Source organism: Rhipicephalus sanguineus, chromosome 6, assembly GCF_013339695.2.
Source record: "Rhipicephalus sanguineus isolate Rsan-2018 chromosome 6, BIME_Rsan_1.4, whole genome shotgun sequence".
Taxonomy (NCBI): Eukaryota; Metazoa; Arthropoda; class Arachnida; order Ixodida; family Ixodidae; genus Rhipicephalus; species Rhipicephalus sanguineus.
This window is the reverse complement of record NC_051181.1, coordinates 136406063-136422683: the sequence shown is the minus strand read 5'-3', so window position 1 is coordinate 136422683 and position 16621 is coordinate 136406063. Positions and strand designations below refer to the sequence as shown.

At 47.0% G+C, this 16621-nt stretch overlaps 2 protein-coding genes across 2 annotated transcripts in view; one reads left to right on the top strand and one right to left on the bottom strand.

The window, feature by feature from the left end:
• LOC119397581 (glutamate receptor ionotropic, kainate 3-like) overlaps positions 1-16621 on the top strand; it is a 251719-nt gene that overhangs the window by 96825 nt on the left and 138273 nt on the right. The gene's annotated exons all lie outside the window — the stretch shown is intronic.
• Positions 11534-16621, bottom strand: part of LOC119396502 (homeobox protein slou-like) — a 346344-nt gene continuing 341256 nt past the window's right edge. The window contains exon 2 of the mRNA XM_049417129.1: positions 11534-11546. The gene's annotated coding sequence lies outside the window, so the exon portion shown is untranslated. The remainder of the gene's footprint in view (positions 11547-16621) is intronic.

Below are 16621 nucleotides of genomic sequence, written 5' to 3'. Positions count from 1 at the left end.
GGCATCAGCAGACGCCTCTTATCGTTGTACGTGTGCTCTCACCCTTTCTTCGCGTTGAAATGAGAGATAGCGGGAAAAGAGCTTCGCTCCCTGGAGCGGCCATATTCCTTTACGCCGGTGTTTTGTAGAGTTCCGTCTAATCGGATCTTAAAGGACTTCGCTGCTAGCCTTACTTCGTATAACATTACAATATGTTGCTGTCGCATTCACTGGTTCCCCGTTGCGGCGAAGCAGTGACTCATTCTGATTAACCTCCCTGCCATCTGTCTTTCTTTTCTTTATTTCCTAAGTGACGTCGACGAATTCAGCCGGAAGTCAGAACGACAGCGGCGGATGGACTCAAAATATATCATTGAAATGGCGTTGCTCTCAATTGCAGATCTTGGTGCTTCGTTTTTCTCAACGTGTGAACAAAATAACTAAAACGAGACATTAAGCCGAAGTTTCTCTGCGCTCATTTTCTTTTTTTTTTAAATATGGAGGTATGAGTGAAATTTCAGTAGTTCATTTCATTTCACTTCCTTAACTGCGTGGCGCTGCTATATACACCGCACTAAATATTCGGAAATGTTGAATGGCCAATTGCATTGACGATTATCGTGCGAATTCTGACGTCCACCCCCGCTGTGTGGCGTCACCAGATACATTATCGCTTTCTTTCTGGTCCCGCATTTTTAGTAATATGAGGGAACATGCGAAACACGCGCCATACACCGATGGAAACCCATCTGTATTGACTGCGTTAAGACAGGCAGCAACGATAATTCTGGCCAAACCCATGCGAGTAAAGCGCTACTGCATACAAGTATAACCACGAAGAGCAATGCGAAGCGGATTCTTAAAATGTTGGCCCAGGAAAAAAAACCTTAAAACGAAGGAAAACGTAACTATAAACAACCTCATAAAAGTTATGTTGCGCTTACGACAATAGAAGCGTTGTTGTTTATTTCGAATGTCTCACAGGACTGTAGTTACGGGTTATGGTAAATACATGTCCTGAGAGGCTGACGAACATTATAACCAAAGCATTCGCAGAGCGAACTCGGTCGTTCCCAATCGCCCTACGCTGGTCACGTTTGCGTTCCTAGGCTCAAACAAACCAATTCGAAAAAAAAAAAACGAAAAGCGAGAGCAATGAAGGAGCATTTTGGCACACCTGGAAATCGTTCTTGCCGGGAATGCATTCTTAAATTACCGCCTCAACAAACACGGCGAGGAACAATTTAAGCCTCAATCGCTAACGCTTTCCAGACTAAACCACGACTCCGCACGCCATTCGAAGTTGTAACAAGCGCTGTTACATATAGCGTGCCTCGAAGAGGCGCTCCGCCGGCCAAAATAACGCGCACGGCTGCAATCGCCGCCGAACGAAACGGTCGCTGTGCTTCAGCGACTGGCGCCTCCTTGCCCTCCCTTTGGCAAAGTGCGCAGCCAGCAGCCACTTTATTCCCGATTCGAAGGGGAGAAAGGCTGAACTTCCGCCCCGCTTAGCCTGCTTTCCAATTCCGCTCGTCGCGCCGAAAGCGCTAACGGTGGACACCGCAAAATGCACGCGCCGCGCCTTTATCGTGCCTCCTAACGAACCGCGCGCAACGTCAGGGGGTCTTCGCGTGAAAGCGGGATTGCGAAGGAGGAGGAGGAGGAGAGGAAGGAGAAAGCACAACGCTAGATGGTCGAAAGGCAAGCCTGGAAGACTGAGTTGCGCCGTTCCGATTCCTCTGTATCTCTTTCTCTCTCGTCCACGTCCCCAGAGGCTGGCCCTCGAAGGGTGCAAAGCAAAACAGCCTTCGCTACTCCACGAGAGTGGCACGTCGAAACGACCGTCCGTCCCCTCACGGGACGACACCTGAGAATCCGGTCGCCAAGACCAGGCCTCGCATGCAAGTGCCGCGAAGCGAGCGCCCCCAACAACCTCTCAAGGCACGAACGAGATGTACCGCGCGCGCAAACCTAACTTTCCTGACTGCGGCCCCGTGATGAAGGGACTAATTCAATTCCGCAACGGAGGAAATGGTCCTTTCGCGTTCACCCGCTCTCTCTCTCTCTCTCTCTACCGCTATCTCTCTCTCTCTCGCCTTACGAAGAGGCATCTGGAGAGCCACCGTTGGTTCCATTTCTTTTTTCATTCACTTCGCATGGAATGGAAAAGCTTCTCGCGGCACAATTCGGAAACCATCTAGCCAGCCACCTCCCTAGCTCCCACCTCTTCAATCGCGTTCCCTCTCAAGGCTTCTCCGTGCATGCCTTACGCGTGCTACTGGCTGCTCGACGCAAGGCGCTTTCCTTACGCCTCTGCGTACATATAGGCGAATACATTCTATCCCTTCTGACGTCTTCTGCGTTCCATGAAGCTAAGTACTGCTGTCTGTCTCTCGCAGTGGAGGCGTAAACAAGAAAGTGAGATAAAAAGAAGGTGGCTTTCGCCTCAGACGTGCACTCAAGACTCATGGGAGGGCCCTCTCCAAAGTAGTTGCCTGTTAGCAGGCGCAGGATGCAGCTGATGCAGCTTTTCTATTTTTTTTCGCAACTCGACGTGAGAGAGAAGACAAGACTGCGGGCCCCGCTGAGGACCGGATCTCGCCAAGTCTGTCGGAATCCCCTCTCTTCTCTCGGCTTCTTGTTCGCCGCTACATTTGCTTGCGCGTGTACTCAGGGCGGCCAAGTGCGAGCTTGGCTTGGCTCTCCACTGATTCACTGGCTCGCGGCGAGGTATTTGGTTATCGTTAGCCGTGACCAAGTGGCCCGTAAGCAAAGAGGATGCCGAGTAAGCATTCGACCTTCGCGCCACCGGGCGCCCTGAGTCTCTCGCGCGCAGCGCATACTTCGTTACTTTTGTCGCTCTGCGTGTCGTTGGTTTTGTATGTGCGTTTGTTTGTAAGTGTGTGTGTACGTGTATGTGTGTGTGTGTGTGTGTGTGCGTTGATCTTCCCAGTCTGACGCCTTTAAGTCGGTCACGGATTACTCGACTCCCGCGAAAGTCGTACTTCCCTCGATTTCTTTGTTGTTTTGGTTGTTGCAACGGAAGTCTCTGATCGCAGAAGCAAGGAAGAGTCTCCTTTTAAGCGGACGTAGAGATTTCGCCACTATTGCTTCGGTTTCTTTCAAATGCCAGAGTTTCTTCGGCGCGGGAGCGTCTTTTGTGGCAGTTGTGGGCGTTGCTTCTCCCTTTGGCCTCCATTTGCGGTGTTCTGCACTCCTTTGGCAATGTGTCTCCCCTCGCGCGAGGCGCCAGAAAAGAAGTCCTTAAGTAAGCGGCGCATTCGAAACCACTCGGGCGGCCCATTCCCTCTGGCGGCGGGGGGAATGTGAACCGTTGTACTTCCTGAACTGCCGTTTCACTACATGCGTGGGTGGTGTTTTTGTAGTTCACGGTCTAGCGCATTATGGAGTCGGTAGGGTCTCGTAATGGTATGAAAGAGGGATTGAGGTGTTTGTGCCGGCTGTATCTCTCAAATAGCGTCGAGCGCGCGCGCGTGCGCGCGTTTGTGTGTGTGTGTGTGTGTGTGTGTGTGTGTGTGTGTGTGTGTGTGTGTGTGTGTGTGTGTGTGTGTGTGTGTGTGTGTGTGTGTGTGTGTGTGTGTGTGTGTGTGTGTGTGTGTGTGTGTGTGTGTGTGTGTGCTTTGTGCGTTTGATCACTGAATACACCATATCTTAGGCAAAACACGTCGCAAGGTCATCACCCAGGCAACCATCTCCAACTTTCGTCAACGACGACTTCCAAGTGCTTGTATGTGCACAGTTATGCGCAAGATATACGAACTGCTTACTCGCCTTAATGTGGTGCTTAGTTTCATACTCAACAAAACATGCATGCTGATTCTTAACCTTGGCCTATTTTCCATATTTTCTTTTTGCTTCTTTCTTTCTATAGAAAGCTTCAGTTTCTATGGGTGCTTCTCAGTAACCTGCGTGTAAAATAACCTGAATCAAGACAGCCACAACTTTCCAGTCTCTCTCTAGTAGAATCTAACTAGAACAGCCATAACATTCTGTCAGAGACAGCGTTTCAATACTAAGAACGCGTGCACCTGTTTCTCAAACCTAGCTGCTTAAGAGCGTGTATGTATCTGTCCAGGAGGGAGGGAGCAGTAAAGACAGGGGAGGCACTAACAGAGAAGGCACAGTTGAGCGCACTGAATGTAGCACATTTAGCGCGCGCGCACTGCGATCGTGTTTGTTATTGCACTTACCGACAACCCAGAGACGTGACGACGCACAGATGGGCTCTCATGCTCGCACTCGAATCGCAAACGGCGCGACATTACCTTAAAACCTGCACATCCAACACAGCGCGGCAGCAAAAGTACCTCGCTATGGTTACTCGCCAGCGAAGAGTCCTCCCTTTGTATTGCCATTGTTGGTTACAGCGGGAAAAATCCGTTGTCATAAAAAGAGACAGCGAAGTTTCAGGCACTTGAGAGATTTCAGGGTAGAAATATAAAAACTACTTGCAGCTTTATGCGTATAGTACTTTGACTAGACCGCTAGTAAATGGTAACAGTAATGCCGTTCCGCAGCGATAGAACAGCTTAACATTTTCTATGCGTTAGCGTGCGTATGCATGCTGTATTTAACTGCGGTGCTTCTTCGTATGCATGTGTGGCGAATGGCTGTACAGGCTACGTTTTGACGCTGGTTCTGACATGCTGGTTCTCACGCTGCGGCGAGTGATGGCCTCGTAGGGAAGAGGAGGAATAGATACAGAGTGTAATATTAGTGCAGATGGCTGAAAACTAGGAGTTAAAAGAGAGATAACATGCACTGGTGAGGAGGGTTTCATGTCGTCATCCGTCGAGTTATGCTTATATAGTCGGCGACGAAAAAGAAAAGATGCGCTCGGCATTGCGGGTCGTGCCACATTGTCGACTGCCGTACGTGTGTTCGGTGTGTATGTATCCGTTCGGCAGCTGTTCTCATTCGCGCGGACACTAACGGCCACATCGGTGGCATTTATATTATATGTTTCCGCAATTCACACAGCGGGGACGAGACAGAGAGAGAGAACGTGATGTGGAAAGGTAGGGAGGTTAACCGGAATACAAATATCTGGTTTGCTACCCTGCACTGGGAAGGGGCAAGGGGATACAGAAAAGTAAGGAAGAGAGGAATGTGATAGGGAGAGAGGGAGGGAAGCAGCAACAGAGACACACACAAGAGTGTCACAATCGTTCAACGACGCGGTTCGCTAGACAGAGAGAGGAAAATAGAGAGGCAGAAAGAGAGAAGGCTGGGAGTTCAACCAGACGAGCATCAGGTTTGCTGCCCTACAATATGGGTAATAGGAATGTGGAATAGAAATATTAAAAGAGGGTGAGGGGCGGGGGAGAGATCGAGAATTATTAAAAGACGGCACAGGGGGGGGGGGGGGTGAGAGATCACATAGAAGTGTTTCTTTGTCAAACGCGACTTGAACGTTATGGCCTTCGACTGGAAGAGCGCTTGTCTTTCTGGCTTCACTACGAAAACAGGGCAGTCGGCGAGAAACCATTGAAAGACTGAAAGTACTATATCACTGAATCAGTGAAGAACGGAAACCACCGCGTTAAAAACATCCATCGCTTTCAGAACACTTCGTGCTGCTAGAGCGTGCAGTTTATTCAACAACATGCGTACGGTATCTACAGGAGACCGAAGCATCGTAATAGCTTTGAGGTCTTCCCCGGAAAATTTGTCGGAAAGCAGCGCTGATGTTGCGAAATGTGACGAAGCACGTGAAAGCTGTTTCACACAGAAGAAGAGCAGTAAAGCTGTGCTCCACTCTTCGACAGAACTTGAGCGGCTGCGACTTTCCGTTATTATTCGGCAATACGTATATGCGCAAATATCGAGGGTTACAAAAACAGACGCATCGGCATTTTAGTACCGCTTCCTTCTGACTTCACTGTACCTTTTTTACGTGTTGGCACAGTGAAAACTAATTACCCTTTCATAAACTAAAGGTCATTCGTTACAGAACTGCCACCTTACCGAAACTGTACTAATGAGTGAAAAATATGAATTCCTTAATCAATCAGCCGAACAGGACAAAATTTCTTGGATCAAACATAACGAATTGATTCGTTCCGTTCTCTTCTACCACGCAACGAACAATTTTATTCGTTTTCTGTTTTTTTTTATACGCGCAATATATTACCAATACGTTCACAAGACCAAGCACAAGAACGCACATTAATTGCAAAGAAAAGAAGGGGACATAATGATACGAAAGTTTTTTCCCCGACTGCAAGAGAGCCCCGGTGCACAGAAAGGGCGAAATGAATCACCAAATGACACGTTTCCGAGTCATTAGACTGATGCTTTCGCGCAATCTCGTCGTCTCGACTTTTTGTCGTGAATGTACGCGGCGCGGAGACATGTAAGAGCGTGGGAGGGAAACACCGCCCCCCTACTTTCTTTTTTTTTTAATTCCTGTTTTCTTTTAATCTTCTCTCGTCTTCTTCCAGACTTCTTGAACAGTTTTTTCTCTCTCTTTCGCTTCTGTTACCATCGCCGCACAGGGACGACAGGCGCGAGACAGGCTCCGCGGGCAGAGGGTCTAGCATTACTCGCTCATTATTCGTCCTCCTGGGCCGTTGCCTCGGATCCCGACTTATATTGTCCGGACGTCTCTGGCACTGATTGCACTCCGTCGCAGCACAGCCTTCAAGGGCCACTCGCGCGTATGGTACGACGTGTTCCTTAATTGTCATTGCTTCTCGGTATATTTCTTTTATGTCCCTCTTCCTCTCTATCTTTCTCTTCCATTTGCGAACTGCTTCGATGCGACTTTTCATTCATTCCAGTTGCGCCATGCCTCAATTCCTGCCCGAGCCGACAAAGCGCAATGTTCCCGATTCGCGTCCGAGCGACATAGCGTCTCCCCTGTAAGTGTGTGTGGAATGGAAGATGATTAGAGTGCGCGGCGAGATTGGTTGCTGCCGGAACGCAACATTAGCGCATTCATAAGGTCTGATTAGTTATGCTGTGGTGACATCACTCGTCTGCATAAGGCAAGGAGGAGGAAGCTGACGTTTTGTTGTGACGTTTGAAAGAACGCTTGAACGTTGTTAATGATAATTGTTGGAGTTTTACGTCCCGAAACCACGATATGATTATGAGGGACGGCGTAGTGGGGTTCGACCACTTGGGGTTCTTTAGCGTGCACCTAAATTTAGGTACACGGGCCTCTAACGTTTCGCCTCGATCGAAATGCGGCTGCAACGGCCAGAATTCGATCCCGCGACCTTCGGGTTAGCAGTCAAGTACCATAACCACGGAGCACCGCGGTGGGAGCTCCAGTATTGTTGAAAAGTAATGTTATTGCGAGTTCAGTTATTAAGGACGTCTTCTAGGCGCGCTCGGACCGTCGCCGTGCTGTTCCGGATTTGACATCTACGTTTGTGGAGCGCTCTTCGAGCTTTGTAAGTCGTGTGATTTTAGCATGATTGCGTGTGAATAGTATTTTCTCTTGATTAACTTTGTTCGTTCACGCTTCAGTTTGAGAATAATATTTGACCTCTGTAATCTACGATCACTGCTCTTCACTTTACTCAAGCTGCCTATACTGTGCTGGTGTGGCTGCAAGATATATATATATATATATATTTTTCTTGCTATCCCTTTCGGTTCATTTCACGTGCTCCTCGTGGTATTCGCTACCTTCATCATGAAGAATACTACTACTAATCAGCGAGTGACGCTAGTTTTATTCAAGAAGGCTCGCGTGCACACCGTTTCCAATTTCAGCTTTCGGAGGGAGCGGGGTCGGATCTAAATATGCTTAAAACCTTGTGGTACGTCGTAGTTATCACCGGTGCCTTAGTTATGAGCTCCTAGCCACTGATAACTGGCAGCCGAAAGCAAGTGCCATGATTAATGATTGACATGGTTTAAGGTGCCTGTCGAGACGGGTGTGGTGAAAAGGAGGAACACGACTGTCTCGACTAGCGCCTTTTGAAAAGTTTAGTAAACCGCGCCAACTGCCCCAGAAGCCCTTTTAATAGCGCAATTTCGCTAAAGCTGTGACTTTAGGCGGCCATCCAATGCTGACACCGCCGCTCCTTATATCCGGAATTTCGGTTTAAGCAGACTTAGTTTAAATTACCAGGAGTCCACCATATATAAATTTAGTTATTCGTAGTGTCCCGTCCTTCGCGGTCGAGTCGACCATAACCTTGCTTGATGACGCCAAAAGCCTCGTTGTGACCTTAGGCGCTTTTCAAAAGTAGACACCGCCGCTCCTTTTATCCGGAATTTCGGTTTAAGTGGACTCTTACCAGGAGTCCACCGTATATAACTTTATAGTTAGTTGTAGTGACCCGTTCTTCACGGGCAAGCCGACCACAACCTTGCTTGACGACGCCAGCAGCCTCGCACGCGCTTCTCTTTCCATTTACCCGAAGAAGCAATACAAGACACGCCTCGCTTAGTTTTTATTTTTACATTAGCTACAAAAATATGAATAAATAAAAATGCGCCGAACCGTCCAGCACTGCAGGAGCCACTCGTTCGATGTGGACAGAATGTTTTCGCCGCAATGACCATAATAATGTTCCTAAGCGTGTGCGTTGCAAAGCCTCCCGTGCTTCTTCTTTGTTTTATATTCGTTTAAACTGCTTTACGAGCACACGCAGCGCATCATGGTGCCGGAAGGCGGCCTGCCTTTTTCACTTTCATGTGCGCACTGCGCGTAAGCCCTCCTTGCCAAAAGCTCCCCTAAATCTCGCCGCTATAACTCGGTCTGCACGACAGCGTATTCGTCTTCGTGTTTCCCGCAGGGGCCTAGCATGCCGGCCAGGCCAGGCGCGTCCAGTCACGCAAGAGCATAGACTCTCTATGGCGTTGTGGCGAGAGAAAATTGCGTTTACAGAAACCATTCTTGCAGCCACTGTCGTGACGCGTGGTCCTCGCTCGCGTCAGAAAGCCACAAAGTAAACAGCTCGAAGAGTCTATTAAGGAAATCTGATGCCGCGGGGCGTGGAAGGAAGCTTATGAAGGCACTCCGGCAGTATGCCGTGCGTTATAGTGCGCATTTTTTTTTTTTTCGTGCTGGCGTGTTCTGGATGGTCAAGCAAGTTGATTTTCCGTCATTTCCTGCTTCTTAAGTTTTTTTTATAGTCCGTTAGTTTTCTCTTTCAGAGTCTGGCGAAGATAAAGCTTCTTTTTTTTTCCACTGAAATCTCGACTTATGGAAGTTTGTTCGAGGGAGTCGCGCGTGTGTCAAATTGAATCCCGGGGAAAATAGAAAGTCGCGACTTTCACGTCGGCGCGACCCGCTGGCGCGATAAATGCAATATGCCGATATAAAATTCTGAAAATAGATCGCGCGCATCATTTTCTTTTTTTTTTTCTTGCTTTTCAAGAAGACTAAAGAGATAGATGTTCCCTTTTGTTTTTGTCTTCTAAATTCATTGTTCCGCGGCAATGACAGTTTTGGCAGGACATATGAGCTTCCTTTCTCTTATATCCTTTCTATTCCTTCCGTTTTCTCGCTCATACCTTTATAACAGATGAACGTCTACAAGATGCCATGGAAGGCAGAGAAGCGCCTATCGTCACGGCTACATTAAGAATCTGTACGCATTCAAACAACTAAGAACGTAATTGACAAGACTCGAGGTAATCTCCCCGAGATGTATGTACACGTGCACTATGCACTACCTAACACATATATAATCACCCCCTCTTGCGCCCATCTCCATTGTGAACATGGGACCCGTAGCGGCCCCTAAACGTCAATATATGTTTATTCCCTTTTGAAGAAGGCGAGTGCCTCTTTTACTGATTCAACACTTTTGCAAAAAAAAAGAAAGACTCACGGGGTCTCTTATGCACTCACCTAAGACGACTCGAAGACTAAAGCCATCTTCTTTTTCTTCTCAGTCGACGTGTTTGTTCATCCCGCCCCGCCACCCCCTGAATGCCTTCTGCACCTAACGGGGTTTGCACTGCCTCCAGGATCGGAGGCACCTCGGCTGGTTTTGCACTGCCTCCGTGATCGGCGCACCTTTGACCAAGCAAGGATGTCATGTGGTTACGTCCACATCACATTATGTGATGTCACAGTGAAGTCGTGATAGCTTCACGAAATTCGGTGATCTGTGACGTCATCATGACGTCATATGGGGAACGTCACCACTTCATGATGAGTTTTTTGCATCTCTCGTCTTGACGCCGCCGACGTGGGACGCCGGTCGATTTTCGCGTTTTATGAGGCATCTAAGGCTTTCGCCTTAAAAGCTGCACCAGCTGGCCCAGCGCAAAACCGTCTTGAGGCACAGTTTTGTTTACGCTTTTTCAGGATGGCCCAGTGTTCGGTTCCGCCAGTCCGACGCAAATGGCCTTTGTGGTCTAACGCAAGATTACGGGCACTACGCATTTAAAAAGCAATTATCAGCATGATTATAGTTCATATTAGAACGACAGAAAGCTGTGCTAGTTGGTAAAGGTTCGTCATCGGCGTCTGTGTTGTTCTCTCCTCTTGTGTCCGTATTTGCACGCCTTACCTTTATTTATGACGATTGTATGTATGCGGGCCGCATATAGCTAGCATACTTGACAGGCGGGCTGCACATACTTGTAACCGCAGTGAAGTAGCTATAACATTGTGCTAAGTACTCATATTCGTGGTCAAATAGGATGTTATTTTATGCAAACATGGAATACAGGGGCTAGGCTTTTTTAAAGAGGGTCGTGGTGCATTATAAAAAAGTTTAGAGGAATATTACTTCTTAAGGAATTGCTCATAATTATATATATGATTAAAGAACTATTGTTTTTCCATATAGCTGAGGGTTTCTAGCGTAAAAAGTATTCCATTTTCTTTTGACACGTTCCCTTTCTATTTCGCATTCATAGCCCACGTATACAAACAGAAGGAGGCACGCGTGATAAACTCACACTGACTAATGCGTGGTCGAGATAAGACGCACAAGAAAATAACAATAATATATAAGTATTTACATGCAAAACCACAATATGACCATGGGGCACGCCGTATTGGAGGGCCCCGAAATTTTGTACCATCTGGTGTTCTTTAACGTGCACTGACATCGCACAGCATACGGGGCTCTAGCATTTCACCTCCATCAAAATGCGACGGCAGCGACTGGGTTTAAACTGCGAGTTTCGGGTCAGCAGCCGAGCACCGTAACCACTGTACCATTGAGGTGGACCTCGCACAAGAACAAGATGCTCAGTTTATAAGGGGACACTCTGCAAAGGATGTCACCGCACGGAAAAGAAAAAAAGTGTGTTGGTTCAAGAGCAAGCAAACTTTGAGTCGAACAAATAAGATAACCGCAGAAACAAACGAACCATCGTTGACTGTTCGGGCAATGTTACAAAGTCAATTGAAGGGCAGGCGATATGACAACAGCAGTCGAGACAAAAAAGAAAGGAGAAAAAGGAACGCAGTCGAGAAAATCAGGGCATGCATGTCGCTCAGATAACGAACGAGACGCGATTGGATCTGCAGAGCAAACTTTTCTTGCGATGAAGAAAGCAGAGGTTCTCCGATGTCTTCCTGCAGCGTATTAGGGGGGAGGGGCTGTCACGTCCGCTATATGCTCAGCGTGCGTGCGTGTTTGTGTGCACATATGTAACACGTACGGGTGCGCGTTCCAGCCACCACTCTGGCCTCGCCGCGGGGCACAAATTGATGAGCCCATTATGATACCAGATACGAACATTAAACCGGACGGAAAAACGTCGTGCCCAGCGCACGCGCGCTCAGTGAGCTGGCGAAGCCATTGCATGGGGCTGGCCCGACCCAGCCAGGCAGAAATCCAGGCTCCGCAGCAGACGTCCCGGACGGCAAAGCTGCCTCGCCCTACCCTCCCTCTCTCGCCCCTCTCCCTCTCACTCTCTCTTTCTCGAGCTGTTCCTTTCTTCAGTACACACAGCGCCTGTGCGCGAATGTGCTTCGATGCCCAGCGCGCCTCGCCCTCTCCCACACCAACCTCGTCCTTCCCCGCTTTTCTGGCTTTTCTGGCCCGTCGCAAATAAATGGGGACGATCCGGCTGAGTTATCTGAGATGCGGATCATTTTCGTCGTCACAGGTTCCGGCGCTCGCTTTGCTAGCAAACACGGCACGTAGCGTCTCGACTTTCTTTCTTTCTTTCTTTCTTTCTTTCTTTCTTTCTTTCTTTCTTTCTTTCTTTCTTTCTTTCTTTCTTTCTTTCTTTCTTTCTTTCTTCTTTCTTTCTTTCTTTCTTTCTTTCTTTCCTTCTTTCTTTCTTTCTTTCTTTACCAAGCCTCTACTTCCCCATTCCTTATTTCAGCGTCCCATCACCTTCCGCCTTCCATCGAAGCTTGCGTTATTAATGTGTTTACGACGGCACAGTTTTGACAGAGAGCATTTTATAGCTGTAATTTCCGTAAAGTTTGTTACATTTTATTGCGGAGGTGTGCCAAAGGGAGGCCCGCTCGTGGGAAGAAGTTTGGCGGAGATTGTTTATCCGAGCGATTTAACCTGCACAGGCCTTGTTCGAATCGTATTACACAAACATGTCGGAGCAGTTTTAAAACTTCGCCGCAAAACATCGGGTTCGTGTTTCTATACATTTTACTCTGGATTCCCAGTGTCTACAATTCATTAGCGAACGTATTCTCTTTCCCTTACAAAACATAATGAACTTTCGTCTTTACGTAAATTCTCCATTCATGCTTCAACTGCACCTGAAAGAAGTTGCGTAAGTAAAATCACGTTTAGTAAGTAATAGGAAACAAAACCTCGCATTTGACGTCAAATGGTCAAGCCGGCGAACAATAGGTCGTCATTACAAGGCTAGAGCTATTTCCTCTGTGATTAACTGTGGCATAATACAGTACTGTTTTTTTATTATTGAGATGGCAATTATATGCACACTCCAGGCGCAATTTTGCCGTCGCCGTTGCCGTGAGGTCCCGTATAAAGTCCAAGGGCGATAACATCACCCCACACGTCGTGTGTTCTATGTACGAGCGAAATCTTGCGGATGCTGCAGACAGGCACGGCTCAGGCAGAAATGAAGCGCGCCGGCCAGCTCCGTCGGGGGAAGGATCATGAAGGGGTGCCGGGGAAGGGGGGGGAGGGCTGCGTCGCTCGGGAAGCAACTGCGAACTTTGATCAAGAGGCCTTCGTAACGCGTGCTGCCTCGACAAACATTAGTAGACGGCTCCTATCCTTATACGTTCTGTGTTCTCACCGCTTACTTCGCGTTGAGGCGATAGACAGCACTAAAACCGCTTCGCTTCCTGGGGCGACCGTATTCCGCTTACGCCAGCGTTTTGCAGGGTTACACGAGATCGGATACTAAAGGTGTTAGCCGCTAGCCTTACTTAGTACAGCATTCCAGTTTCTCATGGTGTCAGCAGTATCACCATTCACCTTTCAAGATCGGACGCCGCAAAAGAACTTCGTGTGCTAGCCCGTCGTAGTAACGTTGGACTTGTGGAAGTCATCGACATTTACAAGTGCGCAGCTGCATACCTTGGACCCTTAGCCTTGAATTACGCATCTCGTCCAGCTTATCACGACGTGACTCTACCTTGCTGGTCCGTCTATGGCTGGGAGTGACCTTCTGAAATGCATATTCCTTTATTATTGGAATGGCTGAGAGCCCGTCATGTGAAGTCTGCGGGTGCAGCGAAACAGTCGCGCACCTTCTTCATGAGTGCACCCGCTTCAACTCCGAAAGAGCGGCCCTCTCAGCCGCACTAGGCCAGCTGGACAACCGCCCTCTCACGGAGAACAAAATCCTAGGGTCCTGGCCTACGCGGTCTTCAGCGCGAGCCACTCTGAGGGCGTTGTTGCGGTTTGTCCAAGCAAACGGACTCAGTGTCAAACTGTGACTGTTGGCAGAAAATGTTGCTGTGTAGTACTTGGACTACGGTCATGACATCGTTTTGTTTTTTGTTGTTGTTGTATTTTGTCGCGTGCTGTCGTCACATCTCTACTTCTTCTTCTTTTTCATTCTTTTACATCCCCTTCCCACGTAGAGGGCAGCAAACAGGAGGCTTCCTCAGGTTAACCTCCCTGTCTTTCCTTTCTCTCTCTCCAGTTTGTTGCTATCGCATTCATTGCTTCGCCCTTGCGACGAAACTATGACAATTCTTCTGATTATTTTTCTCTCTTTTTCACCTCCACGTGTACTTGAGTTTCACCGTCGTTGAGTAACCTTAATGATGTCTCTGCAAGACGAAAAAAAAAAACAAATGCCATGGTGTGCCTTATATGAAGCCAGCCATCATGCCAAGGTAACCTGAATGCTGAAGCTAGCTGCCGTAGACTGAAAATAAGGCCTCCATAATGAGACAGCGTTTAGGAGTTTGTTTTGTGTGTGTCAAGTAGACGTCAAAGAGTCGAAAAACACTCTGGTAACATGATCATTAGTAACCGTAAGGCAAGCCTCACGGCAGACCACGAAAACTAAACGACTACAGCGAGGATTTCAATTAAAATTATGAACGTTGATTCACGTGTAACGTGAGCTTTCGGCGAGTTCGCGGAGCACGAATATTCCTGTAACAATAAAAAAAAACATAAAGAGAATATCATTCAGTACGCGACAACTTAATCACGGCGGAGTAATGAGTGTCATTAAAAGCTTTTAAGAAATTGCGTGTGCTGTTTCTGTGTTTTGAAGGCAACAGGAAAAATGGAACTGGCAGGTGTTCCAATCAAGACGTCTGGGCTGCACACCTATAGACTGACGAGCTGCGCTCATTGCGAAAGGCATTTCGTAGTCGCCTTCGGTAATGAATGCCTGTAACGCGGGTGATATATGCAAATCAGGTGACGCACATGCAGGGGCGTAGGCAGAAATTTTTTTCGGGGGGGGGGCACCTCCTTGATCTGTAGTGGGGACGTGCAGGCAGATGTGGTCGAGTGTCATTTTCTGCTCTGTATGCTATGGCAAAAAAAATTTCGGGGGGGGGGGGGGGCACGGGCCCAGGTATGCCCTAACGTGGCTACGCCCCTGCGCACATGTGTTCCTATACGGGTCGGGGTTTGCGTGACTCAGTAGGGAATAGATTAGTTCGTGCATATTTCGCTGTTAGTAACGATGAATATCGACACATTTTTTGTTTTAGTCGCTGGCGCCTTATATAGTTGATAGAAACGAGCCGTTGTATACCGTAGGAGCTTTTTAATGGTTCAAAATGCAGCATTGTTACTTCGGAAGCCCGGTTCTATTAATATTCGACGATTTATTGTGCATCAGGACTATAGTCTAACATTTAGGCAACATGTAGTAGCCCTGTGCAGCTGTTCTGTTCACCTAGAGGTTCCTTGGTATGCAGGAAAATATTGATCAAAAAAGGTACTTTTTAAAATTTCTGACCGTTGGAATGACGGCGTGCTAGTCTATTCACGTTATTCGCTACGTAATACACAGACACCAATACCAAGAACACGTACGAATTATGGAAGGTCAGCCCTCACTTATCAGATACCTGCACTACTAAATCGTGCATCTTCACAAATAAATTTTGATATCCCACCCCATAGATTTAAAAACAAGTAAGACTTTTTTCTATTAAACGACTGTACAGCCGTTACAGCATAATCTCATTTTATTGTCACTGCACCATTGTTCATGGATTGCATTTTTTTATATGTTCAAACGTTTGCATTTTCGGTATGTGCAATTTTTCTAATTATATGGGTGCATCTTAATTTTCTTGTGCATTACCCTGTACCATTCATTTCGCTGTATCTGTGAATTTTGTTGTATCTTCTTATGTTTATTTTTCCCTGTGTAACGATGCTATTATATCTTATCAAGTTGTATAAGTTTGTATTAAGTTGTAGTAGTTATGCCTAGTTGTGTTGTTACACTTTTTATTCGCTGCTGCCTGTACGGTCCCCCAGGTCCCTTCAAGCTGTTTTTCAACAGCTTTTTTGCCTGGGGAACCCCCAACTTTTTGTTGGAAATAAAGTTCAAATTCAAATTCATAAGCGAAACCAGAAGCTTGTTCTTAACAGCGTAAGAAGTTTCTCGCCCCCACACATAACACTAGCTTTGTGTGCTGACATTAAGCAGCTCGAATAAGTTGTCGATGCGAATCATTCCGAAGTTATCCAGAGAGTTATTACTATAGCTGTTTCCGTATACTAAATACTGCTTGGTATTAACTATTAACACAGAACGCGTGTTCATATAACTCGTTTTTATAGCACCGCGTCACCTATTATTCAAACAATTGAAGTGTGATAAAAGTAAGCCTATTTAGCTGTTGTTAGTAACTAGTTGAAGAAAATATATTTTTACATGTCGACGAAAATGACTTAGGATAAGCTAACGAAATGGCATTAATAACGCAGTAATAACTGAAAAGATCACTTAAGCGACGGACTCATTAGGAAGTAGTTTATACACACATTTTTAAACTATAATTTGCTTGCAAATGTTTGAAATTCGGTGGAAACAGTTACTATTCTCAATACATAATTATTGAAACTACCGTTGCACAGTGTTAAATCATTGATCTTCAATACAGTTTTACGCGGATTTATTTGCAATGTCTGCTCTCTTTCGTTTTCTAAATTTGCTTTGACTTCTTTTTTTTTTCATTTCACTTTCAACAGAGGCAGGTGAATCCTCAGTTATGCTCCGCAGTTTGTACAGCTCTCACGGTGTGGAACTGAACGTTTAT